Genomic DNA, 18,034 nt, shown 5'->3' on the forward strand with positions numbered 1-18,034 from the left:
GATATCTTAGGAAATTAGTTTTTCTTTAGACCAATACTGCCTAATCTGAAAAATCTACTCATAAAAATCTACCTATTAATGAAAAATTTCTGGAATTAGATATAGTGATGTTTGCACAACTTTGTGAATATACTTAAAAAAAACAAAAACTGCCCTAGCTGGTTTGGCTCAGTGGATGAAGCGTCGGCCTGCGGACTGAGGGGTCCCAGGTTCGATTCCGGTCAAGGGCACATGCCCAGGTTGAGGGCTCGATCCCCAGTGGGGGACATGCGGGAGGCAGTCAATCAATGATTCCCTGTCATCATTGATGTTTCTCTCTCTCTCTCCCTCTCCCTTCCTCACTGAAATCAATAAAAATATATTTAAAACAAAACAAAACAAACAAAAAAACTAAATGTTACACTTTACCAGAGTGAACTTTATGGCATATGAATTAGATCTCAACAAAGCGATTATAAAAAATAACAATAATAAACCCAATACACATTAATCTTAAACAGAAATCTATTTATAGATTTTCCTACCCCCGGTATGTGTGTGCACACTATTTGTGCACTAGCAGGGCTATCAGCTGGGCAATCAACATTCATTAGGAAGACCAGTTGAGGGGGAAGTACAGACTTTTAATACTTTTAAATTTAATTTTATCACGAAATATTTCAGATATTCAAAAAAGTAAAATGCTCAGTGAGGGGCATACAGTAAATTAAAAAATATTAGTAATTTACTATTTTGTAAGCTGGGTGGGAGCTAAGTAGTCATTTACTGCTTTACCACTATTCTTTAAAACATACTTCCTTATCTATGTGCTCTTTAGTATATATGATGTATATCACCATTTTTTGAAACAAAACTTTAAAAGTTTAAAAAGTAAAGGAATTATGTATGTTCATACCATGGAATAAATCAGTTCTTCTATAATGCGACAGACACATTTTTAAAATGTACCATGCTGTGTAAAATTGTATCATAAAAATCACGAGGATTATGGGAAAAATGAGGTTTCAAAGTATGACACTCAAAATTTTTACCAATGACATAAAAAAGGGAGTCTAATTATAATGGTAGCCATTTTACGTGTGCTAAATGGTTAAGAAATCCTATATAATAAAAGTCTAATATGCAAATTGTCCCCTCAGGAGTTCAACCGACCAGGAGTTTGATCACCCGCTATGACAGCGCTGACCACCAGGGGTCGGCACGGAATGAAAAAAGGCAGGCTCTGATTGGCCCTGACTGCCGGCCAGGCCTAGGGACCCTACCCATGCGTGAATTTCGTGCACCAGGCCTCTAGTAGATAAATAAACATGGCACTTTTACCTTGAAAAAGACTTCAAGTTTGCTGTAGTAGTTAGTGGGCATTGAAAGTTTGCAGCTTGTGAGTTACTGTCAAGTGGCAGGAGGGTAATGTGAAATCAACAGAAATCTGTAACACCAGATGTGGATGGGTATGACTCATTACACAGCAATAAACAGATTGCTGGAAGGTATTTGAAGTGCATGCCTGTGTGTGGCTTGTGTATTCCTTCCATGGCTCAGTTAGGCAGGGTAGTTTCCTACATTTGCCTAGCATTTCTTACAGACAAACTTCACATTATACTCAAACAATCCCCTATTATCACAATTACACTAGCAAAACTGATGGTACTACTGTAAGACTGTAATAAAACTATTTCAATACCTCTGAAATAAATTGTAAAGTGAAAAAAACCAAGGTTCAGAATAGTGTTTATACTTTGATTGCTTCTGTTATAAACCAGAAGAAAAAGAGACAAAAAGACACTGGTATATGTTTGTGTTTTTCTAGATCAAAAACAATTAACAATCATTGTCTCTAGGTAGTGGTTCTGCTTTTCATTTTATTCCTGACTACAATGTTTAAATTTTCTAATCATGTACATGAGTTATTTGGGGGTGGAAAATGTCAAAAGGAACAATCTGAGAGGTTGATTATAGGTATCTTTATGTCTCTTTCTGTTTTCTTCTTACTTCTCTGTATGTTAAAAAGAACACAATTAAGAGTGTGGAACAATAAAAAATGGGACAATCACTTTGGAAAACAGTTTGGCAGTTTCCTAAACAGTTAAACATACTCTGCCATATGACTCAGCTATTCCGCTCCTAAGTATTTACCCAAGAGAAATAAAAACATATGACCATACAAAAACTTGTCTTTATTTGTGCTAGTCAGAAACTAGACACAACCTAAATGTCCACTAACAGTTGAATGGATAAACAAATTGTGATATATAGACACAATAGACTATTATCTTAAATAATGAAAGGCTAATATGCAAATCGACCGAATGGCAGAACGACCGGTCGCTATGACGCACACTGACCACCAAGGGGGCATATGCTCAACGCAGGAGCCGGGCTCATGGCTGTTGAGCGCAGCGGTGGTGGCAGGAGCCTCTCCTACCTCCATGGCAGCGCTAAGGATGTCCGGGGAGCGGGCCTAAGCCGTTAGTCAGACATCCCCCGAGGGCTGAGGGACCGCCCCCACAGTTCACAATTCTTGTGCACCTGGCCTCTAGTAAATAAAAAGGAATGAACTGATAAACGCAACATGAATGATACCGAGTGAAAGAAGCCAGCCTAAAAAAAGTATATTCCACAATGATCCCATTTATATAAAATGCAAATTGGCCTATAGTGACAGAAAGCTGATCAGTGGCTGCCAGGGGAAGGGGCAACGACAGGGAGAGGGGAGAGAAGGATACCAAGGGGTATAAGAAAAATTTGGGGGATAATGCATATGATCACTATCTTGATTATGGGAATGGTTTCACAGGTGTATAAGGATGTCCAAACTTATTAAATTGTACATTTCATATATGTGCAGTTTGTGATATGCAAATTGTACCTTAATAAGGCTGGTTAGCCCTGGCCGGTGTGTCTCAGTGGTTAGAATGTTGGCACCTGCACCAAAGGGTCACGGGTTTGATTCCTGGCCCTGGTCAAAGCACATGCGGGAGGCAACCAATCGATACCTCTCTCTCTATATCTCCCTCTTTCTCTCATACAATGAAATATTATTAAGCTGATACAAAAAGTCACATGTTATATGACTCTATTTATATGAAATGTCCACAAACAGGCAAATCAATAGACACAGAAAACGGTTGCGAGGGGAAACTGGGATTGACTGCTAATAGATACGAGATTTCTTTCTAGGGAGATGGAAAACTTACAGAATTAAACAGTAATGGTTGCACAACCTTGTGAATATACTTTATGCACTTAAAAACAGACCATCAAACCTCAGAGGGAAGGTAGGGGAGGGTGGGGGTAAGGGGGAGAGATCAACCAAAGGACTTGTATGCATGCATATAAGCCTAACCAATGGACACAGACATCAGGGGGGTGAGGGCATGAGTGGGGAGGCGAGAGGGGGACAATGGGAGGATAAGGACACATATGTTAATACCTTAATCAATAAAGAAAAAAACAAAACAAAAATGGTGAATTTTACATCATGTGATTTATACATCAATAAAAGAGTATAATACAATCTCAAATAAACTATTTTTTCTAAAACAAAATGGGTAAAAATTGCCAATGTATGTAAAGCCCTAGCTCACTCCAGATAAGCAGATAAACAATCCTTGTCTAGGAGAATGAGTTCTACCTCTCCTTGTCTGCAGTCATCAAAGTTCACACGCCTGAACATCTCACAATTACCTTCTAATGCAGCGGTTCTCAACCTGTGGGTCGCGACCCCTTTGGGGGTCAAACGACCCTTTCACAGGGGTTGCCTAAGACCATCGAAAAACATATATATAATTACATATTGTTTTTGTGATTAATCACTATGCTTTAATTATGTTCAGTTTGTAACAATGAAAATCATCCTGTATATCAGATATTTACATTATGATTCATAACAGTAGCAAAATTACAGTTATGAAGTAGCAACGAAAGTAATTTTATGGTTGGGGGTCACCACAACATGAGGAACTGTATTAGAGGGTCGCGGCATTAGGAAGGTTGAGAACCACTGTTCTAATGGGTAATATTTCACCTCTGCCTTCTCTCCACTTACTAAAATGCTACTTCATCCTTCAAGAATCAAATTAAATTTCAAATCATTCATGAAGTGTACTCCAGCCTTTGAAAACTTTTTTTTTCTAACACCCACAGAACCGATGATATAGAAACAATCTGCTTCTTAAGTCTTGTTTTCTATGAGGGAAAAGTACACCAACCTTCACTCTTCATTTGGTAGCAGCATACAAAACAGAATGAAAGGGGACCAGGATTAAAGGAAGGAAGGGAGATGGGAGGGCAATTTAAGGAGGTGGCAATGAAGATTCAAATAAAAATCTGTGGTCAAATGAGAAGAGAGGAGGATCAGGTATTTCTGAGAATCTATCCTAATGAAATACTCTCAAGGAAGGGTGATGTACATCATACGTGGGCTGCTTAAATGTTAGTTCTCCTCTTTCTATGTATTTGATAATAAAAAAAACTGGAAATAGTCCATAGCAAATTATAGTGCATCCACTAAATGAATATGAAAAAATTTTATTATGATCTTAATATGTAGAAAGCCCTAAAAATCACATACACAAAAACTGTTAGAATAAATGAATTCAGCAAAGTAGCAGAATACAAAATCAACACACAAATAGCAGTTGCATTTCACCCTGGCTGGGTAGCTCAGTTGGTTAAGGTGTCATCCCAACAAGTCAAGACTTGACCCCTGTTCAGGGTACATACATGAATGCCCTAGCCAGTCTGGCTCAGTGGATAAAATGCCAGACCATGGACTGAAGAGTCCTAGGTTCAATTCTGGTCAAGGGCACGTACCCTGGTTGCAGGTTCTATCCCCTGACTGGGTTGGGGCATGTGTGGGAGGCAACCAATACACACACACATCAATGTTTCTCTCTCTCCGTCTTTCCCTCTGTCTTCCACTGTCTCTAAAAAAAAAAAAAAAAAAAAAAAAATCAATGGGAAAATATCCTCGGGTGAGGATTAACAAAAAAAATAAGTAAAAGGAGGAGTTATTTGTTTAAAAAAGAATCAACCAATGAACACAGAAATAAGTGGAACAACAAACTGATATTTCCTTCTCTCTCTAATAAAAAAAAAAATCAGTTGCATTTCTATACATGAAAAATGAACTATGAGCCTGGATGACATGGCTCAGTGGTTGAGCTTCGACCTATGAACTTGAAGGTCGCCGGTTCAATTCCATGTCCGGGTTGTGGGCTTGATCCCAGTATGGGGCTACAAGAGGCAGTCGATCAATGAGTCTCTCTCATCATCGATGTTTCTAGCTCTCTCTCCTCCCTTCCTCTCTGAAATGAATAAAAATATATTTTTAAAAAATGAACTATGGCCCTAGCCAGTTTGGCTCAATGGATAGAGCATGGGCCTGTGGACTGAAGGGTACCAGGTTCAATTCCAGTCCAGGGCACATGCCTGGACTGCTAACTCGATCCCCAGTAGGAGGCATTCAGGAGGCAGCCAATCAATGATTCCCTCTTATCATTGAGGTTTCTGTCTCTCCCTCTCCCTTCCTCTCTGAAATAAAAAAAAAAAAAAATATATATATATATATATATATATATTAAAAAAATGAACTATGGGTCCCCTCGTCCTCATATCCCTCACATCCCCTCGTCCCCACGTCCTCACGTCCCCACATCCCCTTGTCCCCACATCCTCATGTCCCCACATCCCCTCGTCCTCACGTCCACCCACGCTGACCTCCCACTGCTGGTCATGCCTGGGGAACCACGTAACCTCACAGTCTCTTTAAAAAAGGAAAAAAAAAAAGAACTATGAAAAGGAAACCATAAAAACAATTTCATTTACAATAGTATCAGAAATAATACTGAGGGATTACCTTAACCAAGGAGGTGAAACAACTGTACAATGAAAAGTACAAAATATTGGTGAAAGAAATTAAAGACATAGACACATCCCATGTTCATAGATTAGAAGACTTAATATTGTTAAAATGTCAATACTAGCCCTAGCCAGTTTGGCTCAGTGGATAGAGCTTCGGCCTGCAGCCTGAAGGGTCCCGGTTCGATTCCAGTCAAGGGCACATGCCTGGGTTGCAGGCTCCAGCCCAGTAGGGGGCGTGCAGGAGGCAGCCGATCCATGATTCTCTCTCATCATTGATGTTTCTCTCTCTCCCTCTCCCTTCCTCTCTGAAAAAAATAAAAAATATATATACAGACAGTCCTCGGGTTACATCGGATTCAACGTACATCGTTTTGTGGTTACGTCGCCATCTCCCGTTTATTTATAAAAAAAAAAAGATCTGTCATTTCAACGTATGTATATATGTGCTTTATGTTTTTTATTATTTATTTACCACAAGTAAAGGTCAGGAATTGTTATCTTTCTTTTAAATTTTTTTTACTGTTTCACTTCATTACTGCTGTGTATGTGAGTGATGTAGGTGCTTATGTAGGTGGGTTCCGACTTATGGCGAAAATCACGTTAAGTCACGCCATAGGAACGATCTCCGACGTAACCCGAGGACCTACTGAAATTTTTTTTGTTTTGTTTTGTTTTTTATTATATTATTATTTTTTTATTGCTTAAAGTATTACAAAGGGTATTACATATGTGTCCTTTTTTCCCCCCCACCCTTGACAATCCCCTGGCCTCTCCTACCCCCCCAGTGTCTTATGTCCATTGGTTATGCTTATATGCATGCATACAAGTCCTTCGGTTGATCTCTTACCACCCCCCTCCTGGCCCCCAACCCTCCCCGGCCTTCCCGCTGCAGTTTGACAATCTGTTTGAGGCAGCTCTGCCTCTGTATCTATTATTGTTCATAAGTTTATAATGGTTTTTATTATCCATGAATGAGTGAGATCATGTGGTATTTTTCCTTCATTGATTGGCTTATTTCACTTAGCATAATGCTCTCCAGCTCCACCCATGCCGTTGCAAATAGTAAGAGTTCCTTCTTTTTTACAGCAGCATAGTATTCCATCGTGTAGATGTACCACAGCTTTCTAATCCATTCATCTACTGATGGGCACTTAGGCTATTTCCAGATCTTAGCTATGGTGAATTGTGCTGCTATGAACATAGGGGTGCATAGATCCTTTCTGATTGGTGTTTCTGGTTTCTTGGGATATATTCCTAGAAGTGGGATCACAGGGTCAAATGGGAGTTCCATTCTTAGTTTTTTGAGGGAACTCCAAACTGTCTTCCATAGTTTTAAAATAAAAAATAAATGTCAATACTACCCAAAGCCATTTACAGATTCAATGCAATCCCTATCAAAATCCCAATGACGCTTTTTGCATAAGTAGAAAAACCTATCCTAAAATTCACATTTGGAATTTTAAGGCACCAAAATATCCAAACAATCATAAAAAAGAACAAAACTGGAAGACTTGCACTTCCTGATTTTAAAACTTACTACAAAGCTACAGTAATCAAGAGTAAGATAAATGGGCCCTGGCCAGTTTGGCAAAGTGGATAGAGCCTTGGCCTGCGGACTGAAGGGTCCCCAAGAGTACATACCTCAGTTATAGGCTCGATCCCAATCCCAGACCCCAGTTGGTCAAGGTGTCTCTCTCACATTGATGTTTCTCTCTGTATCTTGCCCTCCTTTCTACTCGCTCTAAAAAAACAATGGAAAAAAGTATTCTGGGGTAAGGATTAACAACAATAACAAAAAGAGTGTGGTAGTGGCATAAAGGCAAATATAGAGACCAATGGAAAAGACTAAAGACCAGAAATAAGCCGTTTTTTGAAAAATTGTATTTATTGGGATGACATTGGTCAACATGATCATACAGGTTTCAGGTGTGGGTTTTCTATGTTACAAGATCTGTATACTGCACCATGTGTCCACCATCCAAAGTCAAATCTTCTCCTGTCACCATATATCGGGACCCCCTTCTCCCCAAAAAGCCTTTGAATATATGGTCAAATGACTTATGGCAAGGGTGCCAAGGCCATTCAATGGGGGAAAGAGCTGTCCTTTCAACAAATGGTGCTGATGGCCGAGTAGCTCAGTTGGTTAGAGCATCTTCCCGATACACCAAGGTTGCGGGTTTGATCCTCAGCCAGGACACATACAAGAATCAACCAATGAATGCTGCATAACTAAGTCGAATAACAAATTGATGTTTCTCTGCTTCTATGTCTGTCTCTCTCTCTCATTGTCTCTCTCTCTTTCTCTCTCTGACAATCAATTAAGCCCTGGACAGTGTGGCTTAGTTGGCTGAGTGTCTTCCTTGCACTGAAAGGTCCTCAGTTCAATTCCCAGTCAGGGCACATACCCAGGTTGCAGGTTCGAACCATGGTCAGGGTGTGTGTGGAGGCAACCAGTAGATGTTTCTGTCATATCAATGTTTCTCTCTCAAGTCAAGAAAAACATATTAAAATATAAAATTTAATTTAAAATCAATTACAAAAAATTTTTTAGGAACGAAATCAGACCCTTATCTAACACCATAGACAAAAATTAACTTTGAAAGGACCTAAGACTTTAATGTAAGACATAAAACAATAAAACTCTTAGAGGAAAACATAAGACAAAAGTGTCATGACACCCTAGTCGGTTTGGTTCAGTAGATAGAGCGTTGGCCGGCAGACTGAAAAGTCCTTGGTTGCAGGTTCCCCAGCCCTGGTCCGGGTGCATGCAGGTGGCAACCAATCGATATGCCTCTCTCACATCGATGTTTCTTTCTGTCTCTGTCTCTCCCTCCCACTCTCTCTAAAAATCAATGGAAAAATATCCTTGGGTGAGGATTAACAAAAAACAACAATGTGGCTATTCATCAAAAAAATTAAAAATAGAATTACCATATAATCCAGTAATCACTCTTCTGGGTGTATATATCCAAAAGAACTGAAAGCAGGGACTTGAACAAGTATCTACTACAGATATCTGTACACCCACCTTCTTAGCAGCATTATTCACAATAGCCAAGACATGAAGCAGCCCAAGTGTTCATTGACATTTGGATAAACAAAATAGATAGAGACATACACTGGAATATTATTCAGCCTTAAAAAGGAAATTATGACACATGCTACAACCTGGGTGAACATAGAGAATATTATACTAAGTGAAATAAGCCAGCCACAAAAAGACAATTATATGATTCCATTCTATCAGCTATGTATTATTACTGCCTAAAGAACTCTTAACAATAAATTAGAAAATGATTTTTTTTTAAAAAAGAAGCAGCAGCAGCACAGAGGACAGGAACAGAAACTCACAAATGGTCAATAAATGTGAAAAAAATCTTCAACCATATTAGTAATCAAGAAATAGAAAAATTAAACAAGACATCAATTATTCACCTATCAAATTTAGTTTTGGGTACATGAACATAAGGGGTCTTTACATGAAGAAGGGGCACTTTTTTTCTAATTCACACTCAATGTCTTCATGTCCTCACATCCCATTCAATTATTACAATCTGGTTTCCATCTTTCACTTCTAGATTATTGCATAGGCCAAAACCAATAACCTCCATGATGTCAAATCCAATTGAGCATCTTATCAAATATGTTAGAAATACTGACAAAAAAACAACAATTCTCCATCTTCCAGAAACTTATCTCTTTTGGCTTCCATAACACCAGTGTCCTGCTTTTTCTCATACCTCAGTACCTGAATGGCCTGTTCAATCTTCTCCTTCTACCAGACCTCAAAGTATTGGAGTGCAGGAGCTAACTCGTTCTCCCTAAGTGATCTCACTTAGTCCCAAAACTTTGATATCACCTATATAACTGAGTACTCCCCCCAATTTTTTTGTTTTGTTTGTTACTCTTCACCCAGGGATATTTTTTCATTGATTTTCTAGAGAAAGAGTAGATGGGAGGGAGGGGGGAAGAGAGAGTCATCAACATTGATTGGTTGCCTCCCACACACCACCCTGGGTGGTGGGGATTGAACCTGCAACCCTTGCCCTAGACCAGGAATTGAACCCTAAAAACTCGGGTCCCTGGCAGATGCTCACCAGGGCCTCCCAAATTTTTATCTCCAGCTCTAGGCTCTCTCTTCTGTGCGTTCCAAACCTGTACAGCCAACTGCCTCCTCAACATACTGACCTCATAACTAATATGCATCTCAAATTCAGTATGTCCAAAACAAAACATGATTTTTCCCACCTCAAATTTCTCTTCTTCTCCCCAGTAAACAGCACCACCTATTCATAGTTGCTTGAAACAAATACTGAAAAGCAAAGATGTCTCCCTTTCCCTAACCAATCCATTTCCAAGTCCTGTTCATTTTTCTTCCAAAACATTTTGAAAAATGTTAATGTTTTTTATTTTTTTATTATTTATTGCTTAAAGTATTACAAAGAGTATTACATATGTCTCCTTTTTTTCCCCCGCCCTTGACAATCCCCTGGCCTCCCCTACCCCCCAGTGTCTTATGTCCATTGGTTAATGCTTATATGCATGTAATGTTTTTAATTTATTTCAGAGGGAGAGAGAAACATCAATCAGTAGCCCCCCACATCAAAGCCCCCCCCCACCACACCCCCAGGGATCACCCAAAACCCAGGCATGTGCTCCCATTGGGAATTGAACCAGCGACCCTTTGGTACACAAGATGATGCTCAACCAACTGAGCCACACGGGTCAGGGCTCCAAGATATCTTTTTAATCTTTCTACCCTGCTCTATTTCCACTGTCATGGACCTAGTTCAAGGTACTGCAAACAGCATCCTAACTCAGTGGTCGGCAAACCGCGGGCCAAATGCGGCTCTCTGGCCCCTTGAGTGTGGCTCTTCCACAAAATACCAAGTGCGGGGCGCAGGTACAGTGCGACTGAAACTTCGTGGCCCATGCGCAGAAGTCGGTTTTCGGAAAGGAGATAGACAAAACAAGTATACAAGACGAGAGTGGATGGGAGAGTTGGAAGGGGTCGACCTCAGCGAACGTACCTCAATCAGATTGAGGACGTTTTTAGCAAAGGCCAGTTTAGGAGTACCCTAATTAAGTTAATAACAATGTACCTACCTATACAGTCTAAGTTTAAAAAATTGGCTCTCAAAAGAAATTTCAATCGTTGTACTGTTGATATTTGGCTCTGTTGACTAATGAGTTTGCCGACCACTGTCCTAACTGGTCTCCACACAGCAGCCGAATTATGATCCTACTTAAAACCTTCAAAAGATTCCCATAAAAACTGAATTCCTAATCAGGGCATCATTTGCTCCTATCTTTGAAAAGAAAATACACAGCCAAAAATTATACACGCGATGATAATCTCTGTAGACCGGGAAACTATGGGTACTTTCTCTCGCTTTGCTTGTATTCTTAAAATTTTCTGTGATGAATACTTGCTACTTGCTTATTAAGAAAGAGGAAATTGGGGGGATAAGGACACAAATGTAACACCTTAATCAATAAAGAAAAAAAATATGTAAAAAAAAGGAAATTATGTTCCTGAGTACTACTTCTTACATCGCATTTTGCATGATAACTAGAAAACGGAATGGAAAATTGTAGGTAATCTCGGTTATAAGCGTAGATGAAAATAGTAGCAAACATCGATCAAACTGATCAAACTTCTTAGGTTTACTGGTGATACTTTACTCCTCTGCTTTCTATTTTTTAGCAGAATTACATTCATAACAGGGGAAACATGTGATGATATCAACTTCATTGTCTTCTGCAATCTGGCCACAGCCCACCGCACCAGCCCTCCTTCCAAGCACTCCCTCTCCCGAGCCCCGCTGCGGCCCCGCACCCCCGCCGCCGGAACCGGGGCGCATTCCTGGAATGCCCCGGCCTTTCCAAACCCCACGCATCCTTCGCGGAGGGGGCGGGGGGTGGCGACAGGTTGGAGGGAGACTCCAGGACTCCCGCTGGGAAAGCCACAACTTGCTAACGCTGGAGCCAAACCGGGTCTCCAACCCACCACAGGCCTCCGAGCTCAGCCTCCCGAGAGCTCCAGCTCCGGGCGCTCCGGGGGGCCCCCATCCCCCTCGGCGAGCGCGGGGCCCCTCGGGAAAGGAACCTCCCACACACAGACCCAAATTCCGGGTTCCCGCTCGGGGACTCCCGGGCACACACACACACACACACACACACACACACACACACACACTCCCCGGATCCAGGCTCCTCCTCCAGGTCCTCTCCCTTCCGCGCTCACCCGCGGCCTCCCCCCCTCGGCACCGGGGGCGGCGCGGCGGCGGGTGGGGGAGGGGCGCGCACGTGCCCGCGCCGCCCCCGCCCAGACAAGGCCCCGAGAGCGGAGCGCGCGCCCCGCCGGTCCCATCCTGCTCCCGCCAACACTCACCCTTTCCCTGGTCTCCGGCGCAAGGCAGGCCAAGCGGGAAGCCACGGGACCGCACGGGGACGGTGAGGGAGCAGGCGGAAGCCCGCACAGACCCCCGCGCCACGAAGCCCCGGCGACCCCGGAGCCCGCGGAAGCACAAGGCTTGGTGTAGCCCGCCCGGTTCGCTCGGCCCGCACGTCACCAGCAGGGGCGGGGCGGGGCGGGGCGCGCGCGGAGGCGGCAGCGGCGCCGCGCGCGCGCGCGCGCGAGGCCTGGGGGCGGGGCTCGATGGAATGTGGGCGGGGCCTGGAGGGGCGGGGCTGGCCCGGACTCAGACCCAGGCCCGCGCTGCCACTTTTCCTGGAAGTAGGGGCTTCGGTTATGGCAGAGTTACCATCAGTTATCGTTGTCCTTCCTAGAAGGGAGTGGAAGGTTCCAGCTCCAAGTTGGACAGAATATTCATTCTGCCAGCATTTATGAAGTTTACCTAGTGCAGTGTTGACAACAGTGGCTGTGATTTTTGTGTGTCATCTTGTACCAAGCTTTGTGCTAGGTGCTAGGAATACAAATCACTGTCGTTAATACCAGCCTACTTTACAGATGCAGAAACGGAGGCTTGGAAAGGTTAGGTCGCACAACTAGCGAGTGACAATCCAGCAAGTCCAGGTTTCCTCTTAAATATCTCTTGAGCCGACCCTACCCTTCTCTTGCCCTGTACGACCCTGTCCCAAACCCCTTCATCTCTCTGCTCAAGACTCTTCTAGCCTACCAACTGGTCTCCAGGGATCTATTTCTGTCCTGTCCCCCTTTCATCTGTTCTCATTATGTAAAGACTAGAGGCCTGCTGCACGAATTCGTGCCTGGGTGGGGTCCGGCCGGCCTGCCCCGGGGCAGATGAGTGGCTGGTGGGGGAGGGAGGAGGCACCACAGGCGGTTGGCCAGCTGCCCCGCCCCCTGGTCAAACTCCTGGTCTAGGGGACAATTTGCATGTTAGGCTTTTATTATATAGGATTTACCACTGGAGATCGGTGGTAGGCTTAGAGAGTGTTCACTTTGCAGTTGATTTATATTTTACATATGTTGTCAACTTTTTGGATGTGTTTAATCCTCCTATATAATAAAGAGGTAATATGCAAATTGACCATCACACCAACACACAAGATGGCCGCCCCCATGTGGTCAAAGATGGCTGGCAGGGGAGGGCAGTTGGGGGCAACCAGGCCTGCAGGGGAGGGCAGTTGGGGGGGACCAGGCCAGCAGGGGAGGGCAATTAGGGGCAACCAGGCCTGCAGGGGAGAGCAGTTAGGGGCAATCAGGCCTGCAGGGGAGGGCAGTTGGGGGTGATCAGGCCAGCAGGGGAGGGCAGTTGGGGGGGACCAGGCTGGCAGGGGAAGGCAGTTGGGGCAATCGGGCCTGCTGGGGAGCAGTTAGGCGTCGATCAGCCTGACAGGGGAGTGGTTAGGGGGTCATCAGGCTGGCAGGCAGAAGCGTTTAGGGGCAATCAGACAGGCAGGCAGGTGAGCGGTTGGGAGCCAGCAGTCCTGGGTTGAGAGGGTGCAGGCTGAGCTGAGGGACACCCCCCCCCCCCCCATGCACGAATTTTGTGCACCGGGCTTCTAGTGTTTAATAAACATGTTTTAACGACTTTACGTTGATCTCCAATAGCAAGCCCGGTGCATGGTATGAACTCAAAAAGTAGTTGTTGAGTGAACGAATAAGAGGGCCAGTAATTGACTGGGGTTTAGGTCAACAAGCTCAGCGGCTGATGCCAGCAGGGCCATGGTGACCAGGAGTGACTAGGGAGCAGAGGCCAGTGAGGACCCAGGCTACAGCTCCCAGCTCCTGTCACTTTCTTGAAGCTTCCCTATGATCCCACAAGCCATCATGGGAAGTCAAGAGGGGGAGGGGAACGTTCTGGCAGGGCTGCACCTTTGAATTGACTGAATATTTACTCCAAATGAGACTGTTTAAGACCAGATAACTTTAATAGGCAAGTTTAAGTTGAGCCCAGTCCCCAGTAGGAATTAGAGCTCATGAGAAAGCTTGCATATTTAAAGAGAAATAACATAGCTACAGATCTTTATACATGTGCATGCAATGTGTCCATTTCAATAACAGATAAGCTCTACTAAGGAAAAGGGCAGGGTGCTGCAAAGTGGAAGTAAAAAAGTCCTCCCTGAAAAAAATATGAAATGAAACCTGAAGCAGTAGGAGCCGTGGGTCATGATAAAGCCTAAGACAAAGTAAGAGAAGTCCAGGGTGTTAGGTCTGATCAAATCATTGAATCGACACCCCCTCCCCTGGGAACTGACCTTTAGACCAATTCACAGGGACATTCCCTTTCCTTTAGACCTCATTCCACTTGCTAGACCACATTCCACTTGGCTAAATGCTAAATGCTAAAACCATTACCCTTCCCCTCTGGACCTTCCCAGGATTCAGACCCTCCTAGAGAATTTTCCACCTAGAAAAACCCCACCTAGAGTCCCTTAAAATCTCTGACTCCCGTCCCTGGGTGCTGGTGCCATTTTGGGGTTCAGCCCATCTGGCTTTCCAGATGACCTAATACATTTATAATTCCTTATCACTTTTGGTTTCGTGTGTTCCTCCTTTGACAACCCTAACACAAGGTAACCTAAGCAAGAGCAAAATGGCTGAGATGGGGCTGAGTTAGAGGCAAGATCACACAGGAAGTGGCATTAAGATTTTGATCTTTATTGTAAGAAAACAGGAAGTCATCAAGAGTGTTAAGTGTTAAATAGATCACGCCCTGGCCAGATAGCTCAGTTGGTTGGAGCATCCTCCTGCTACCTCGGGGCACATACAAGAATCAACCAATTGCCCTGACCAGTCAGTGGATAGAGCATTGACCTACAGACTGAAAGGTCCCAGGTTCGATTCTGGTCAAGGGCATGTACCTTGTTGTAGGCACATCCCCAGTAGGAGGTGTGCAGGAGGCAGCTGATCGATGTTTCTTTCTCATCGATGTTTCTTTCTCATCGATGTTTCTAACTCTATCCCTCTCTCTTTCTTTCTGTAAAAAATCAATAAAATATATTTTAAAAAGATTTTAATTTAAAAAAAAAGAATCAACCAAAGAATCAACCAATGCATAAATAAGTAGAACAACAAATCGATGTTTCTCTCCCTTCCTCTCTCTCTCTTTAAAATCAATTAAAAGAAAGAAAAAATCATCCAGACAGTTGGAAAGCAATTTCAATTGCCCAGGTGAAATATGAGAATGGCTCCCACTGGACAGTGGAGATGGAGGGAAGTAAGTGGATAGATTCAGCAACTGGGGATAAAATACAGAGAGACTTGGTAATGAACTGGGAGGAAGTCCCTGCTAAGTCAAATGGCACATGAGAAAAAGCCACCCTATCCTTCAAGCAGACAAAGACCTGTGCTGGGGCACACAGCTGGGCAAGTGGCTGGAGGTTGGATTTCAGGCCCCTTCTTTTTTTTTTTTTTTTTTTAAATATACTTTATTGATTTTTCACAGAGAGGAAAGGAGGTGGATAGAGAGTTAGAAACATTGATGAGAGAGAAACATCGATCGGCTGCTTCCTGCACACCTCCTACTGGGGATGTGCCCGCAACCAAGGTACATGCCCTTGACTGGAATCGAACCTGGGACCCTTCAGTCCGCAGGCCGATGCTCTATCCACTGAGCCAAACTGGTTAGGGCCAAGCCCCTTCTTAGCCAGGTCTCCTCAGGCATTATTCACCAGTACAGTCACTGGAGGTGGAGGAGGTGGGGAGTGGAATAGGGTGGCGGGTGGGTTGGGGTAAGAGTGGGGGACAGGGGGTGGTTGGGGGAGGTTCCAGGAGTGTTGACACTGACCTAGGAAAAGGAGCCAGTAGTTTGGGGGAGCCTCACACTGGCGATTGCTGGCAAATAGCTTCTTGCATCAGAGAAACGGGAAGGAAAGCCTGAGAAGGGTGGTGGATGCAAAGGTTGGCCTGAGTGGGAAGGGGAAGCTGGCTCAGATGGGAAACTGTTGCTAAACTGACCAGAGATTTCCAGGCCCCAGGTTAGGAAGACCAACCATTCTTCCTAAGATTAGCAGGAACCTGACTCCTGGAGCCCTTAAGGTAATGAGGTTCCCCTACCAGGATGCAGATACTAATTAGACCTGTAAAATGAGAGTCTCACTTATTTACAGCCTCAAGCAAACTTAAATTAGTGCCAGGGAATTACATTCAGATAGTTAAAAATAAATGATTGTCCCCAGCCTGGTCCAAACAAGAAACCAAACGTTTGTTAGGCCTATTGGACAGGGGTATCTCTGGCCTGAGCAGCTGGGAGCTCAAAGGCCAACTCCAACCAGCAAAATAAGGTGGGGAGAGAGAGGAAGGCACCACGTGGGCTCTGAGCTTTGAAAACTAATTCTATGAAGGAGAATGACCAATGAGGAAAACATGGGGGTCCCAAATTAAGGAAAGGGACCAATAAGAAAGGGTCAGGTTCAAACAAAGAACTGCAGCATACATAAACTGGAGACAAAGGGACATGAGGCAGGATTTTTAAATTTTCCCGAGAGAGAGAGAGAGAGAGAGAGAGAGAGAGAGAGAGAAAGAGAATGCTTTTCCCATTGGGAGGCCCCTTTCCCTGGGGTCCCCTTTGGGGGCACCCCTGCCCAGATGGAGTTTATATCTACTTCCAATAAACTTCTGCATTTTTTATTAAAGAAGCCTTTTGGTGTGCGAGTTTATTTTTTAAACTTTGTGAGGACAAGAATCCATGAGAAGAAAAGTCTGTACCCCGAATCCCATGTTTCAATATTCCACCCTGGTAGATCTTATTGGACCCTACCTTAACCACAAAGAAGCCATGTATTGTGCTTCTCCTCCTGTGGATTGTACAGTCACCAAGGGATACAGACTTTGGGAATGGGGGGAGATGATGCAAGACATGTTTCCATTCATTAAAAAAAAAAAAAAAGATATTTTCCCTGAAAAGAAACTTTCCATGGCTGGAACTGGTTGAGTTCTCTGTTTGTTTTGTTAATATAAGAAACATTCAAACCTATAGAGAATTTTTAAAAATATATATTTTTTATTGATTTCAGAGAGGAAGGAAGAGGGAGAGAAAGAGAGAAAGATTAATGATAAGAGATAATCATTGATCAGCTGCCTCCTGCATACCCCACAACCTGGGCATGTGCCCTGATCAGGAATCAAACCCATGACCTCCTAGTCCATAGGTCGATTCTCAACCACTGAGCCATGCTGGCCTGGTGAGAATTTTATTTTACTTTTTTACATTGATTTTTTAAAGAGAGAGAAAGGGAGAGGGAGAGAAACATCAATGTGAAAGAGAAATATCAATCGGCTGCCCCGCCATGTGAAAGAGAAACAGCAACTGGGGCACCCCAACCAGGAATAGAAGCAGTGTATGGGACTACGCTCAATCAAATGAGCCACACGGGTCAGGGCAAACCTGTAGAAAATTCTTAATGAGTTTATTTGAGCCAAACTGATGACATATGCTGGGTAGCAAGATCTCAAATGCTCCTCAGAATAACAGTTTTGCAGTTTCTTTTATACATTTGAAATTTAAAAGAGGGTGCAAGGAAGGTGGGAGAAAGCAAAGTGGGGATTGGATTATAGGATTGTGAACAAGATTATGTGCTCTCTTGAGGGTTAATACCTCCTTCGAGGGATATTACTTCTGATATTTCAAAGGGGTGTTAACCTAGATGCACACCTGGGGGCTTAAAACCTTTTACTACAGAAGTTATATGCCTGGGCCATGACTACCTACCATGACCTGCCCAGTTAGGAATTTATGATCAG

The 18,034-nt window shown here is 43.5% G+C and overlaps 1 protein-coding gene across 6 annotated transcripts in view; it reads right to left on the reverse strand.

The window, feature by feature from the left end:
- Positions 1-12,408, reverse strand: part of YEATS2 (YEATS domain containing 2) — a 99,457-nt gene extending 87,049 nt beyond the window's left edge. For 5 of the 6 annotated variants that reach the window (XM_070406709.1, XM_070406708.1, XM_070406710.1 and 2 more), the window contains exon 1: positions 12,257-12,408. The gene's annotated coding sequence lies outside the window, so the exon portion shown is untranslated. Of the gene's footprint in view, positions 1-7,503; positions 7,604-12,256 lie in introns of all 6 variants that reach the window. The other variant, XM_070406707.1, reaches the window with a different exon arrangement.
- Between the last annotated feature and the right edge of the window lie 5,626 nt (positions 12,409-18,034).

This window comes from Myotis yumanensis, unplaced genomic scaffold (assembly GCF_028538775.1).
Source record: "Myotis yumanensis isolate MYYU_CA2020_CCGP unplaced genomic scaffold, mMyoYum1.0.hap1 SCAF_2, whole genome shotgun sequence".
NCBI classification, from domain to species: domain Eukaryota; kingdom Metazoa; phylum Chordata; class Mammalia; order Chiroptera; family Vespertilionidae; genus Myotis; species Myotis yumanensis.